The sequence below is a fragment of the Triticum dicoccoides genome, chromosome 7B (assembly GCF_002162155.2).
Source record: "Triticum dicoccoides isolate Atlit2015 ecotype Zavitan chromosome 7B, WEW_v2.0, whole genome shotgun sequence".
NCBI classification, from domain to species: Eukaryota; Viridiplantae; Streptophyta; class Magnoliopsida; order Poales; family Poaceae; genus Triticum; species Triticum dicoccoides.
The window spans coordinates 455,426,926-455,429,127 of NC_041393.1; positions in this window are offsets into that span (position 1 = coordinate 455,426,926).

Sequence of the window (2,202 nt, forward strand, 5' to 3'; positions counted from 1 at the left end):
AAACAAAAAGAAATTCAGAGAAACACACTGAAATATTTTTGGAGTTTTTGGTTTTTCAAAAACAAGCAAACAGAAAAGGGAAAAGCAAAAACGAGAAAAACTATTTACACGGGAAAGCTCCCAACAAGTAAAAGAAGAACAAGGAAATATTTTTGGGTTTTCTTTTTAGTGCTACAACAATTTAAGCTAGGAATAAAAATTAAAAAGAAGCAAGAAACATATTTTGGGGATTTTCTCAAAGTTTTTTTCAAACACACAAGCAGAAAGCAAGAAAATATTTTAAACATGGATAATACAATGAAAAAGTATGGACAATGACAACTGGAATGAAATGTATGAACATGAATGTAATGTCGGTGGGAATGCGTACTCCCCCAAGCTTAGGCTTTTGGACTAACTTGGTAATCACCAGTCATAGAAGACGTGAGGTACAATGTTGAAGTGCTGGGGAGCAAGCACCTTAGGGTCCCACTGTTGGGGCTCCGCCTGTCCGGCCGCCAGGTTGTTCCGGTAAGCGACAATGTCCTCAGGCATAACTCTATATCCGTTCCTGGCAGCATAATCAAACAAAGCAGGTGCAGGCAAGAGGATAACATCACGAGTTTCCACACTAAAAACTAAGTTGTAAGGCAAGTCAATATCAGGGCGATCGACAGCAAGAAACTGATGGTCCTTCATAGATGCTCTGTCTAGGTAAACCTTGGGCAAGGGGTGATCATGTTGGCATGTGTGCACATTGAAGTGAGTCGCCAAACGAGTAGCGTAAATACCCCCATGTATTTTACCCTTGAATCTGTTAAGGTGAAGGCAACATGCCACAATAGCTCCCAAGCTAAAAGTGTTGTCGCCATAAAGTGTGCGACGCAAAACAACAAAATCCGGGGCGCTAAGTGAACCCACCTTCTCTCTCGTTAGCAAGCACTTTGTGATAAATAAAGCAAAATAATGCACGGTAGGAAACTGCAAGCTAACAATAGTGGCACCCGATACTCCTCTCTCATCCCCCACTGTCAGAGTATGGTAAAAACCATCAAACTCTGAGATCCTAGGCTCTACCAAACCCCCATTAGAAGGAAGCATGCATATGTCACAAAATTCAGTAAGTGGGATCTAGCGGTGTTCAGCATATAAGTTAAATGACACCTCATGGGGATTATTCCTAGGATGAAAATGAATGTTTTGCATAAATGAATTTGTTAGGAGATGATATTGTTCACATTCAGCTGCGATGAAGTCGGTGAGGCCGGCATTAGCAAATATTGGTTGAACTCTTGGAGGATTCCGGCCTCTCCCATGAACTCATTGTCCGGCCACTCACATGGTCGTAACTCCGCCAACCTCGGGGTATGAAGATCATTATCAGAGGACTGCCCAATAACCCCCCTAGAGTTTTTCTTGGAAGCAAACTTCCTAAAAATATTCATTTTTTTCCTATGAACAAAATTCTGAAATTTTTAGTCCACAAAATTTTTCTCAACAAAACTTCACAAGAATGATAGCAACTACTCATAGGGATGTATAGAGGCCATAGCAAGCATTCAAACTACTTAGAACTCTAGGAATTCAACATGCACGCTCATCACAGCACCAAGAGTAGCTAATTATTCTAAATATAAACCACTAAAACAAAAAATAATTGGACACATGGAGGAGTCACATACCAAGCAACAAATCCCCAAAATAGTTTCAAAAATGGAGCTTCGAGCAAAGAGATTGAAATCCGTGGTTTCGGCAGCAAGAACACGAGAGAGAGAGAGAGAGAGAGAGAGAGAGAGAGAGTGGTAGTGATTTTTTTCTATGTGAAATGGAGTGGTGTGGGAGGAAGAAGTAAGTGAGGGGCCCACCAGGTGGGCAGCACCCACCAGGGTGCGCCTGGGGGTCCTGGCGCACCTAGGTGGGTTGTGCCCACCTGGTGCACCTCCCTCTGATATTATTTGCACCAGAAATTCATAAATATTCAGAAAAAGATTGTATCAGATTTTCAGAGCATTCCGAGAACTTTTATTTTTGGGCCATTTTTTTATTGCACGCAAAAAGCAGAAAACAGACAAAGCATGGCATTTTATCTTCTTTAACTAATAAAAACATAAAACAAAAGGTAGGGACAGAAGGTAGTGCTTACTAAATTCATCAACCTCATACCTCTCAAAAATGATCCATTAATAAGGTTGATCAAGTCTTATTAACAACCGCTTTCGATTA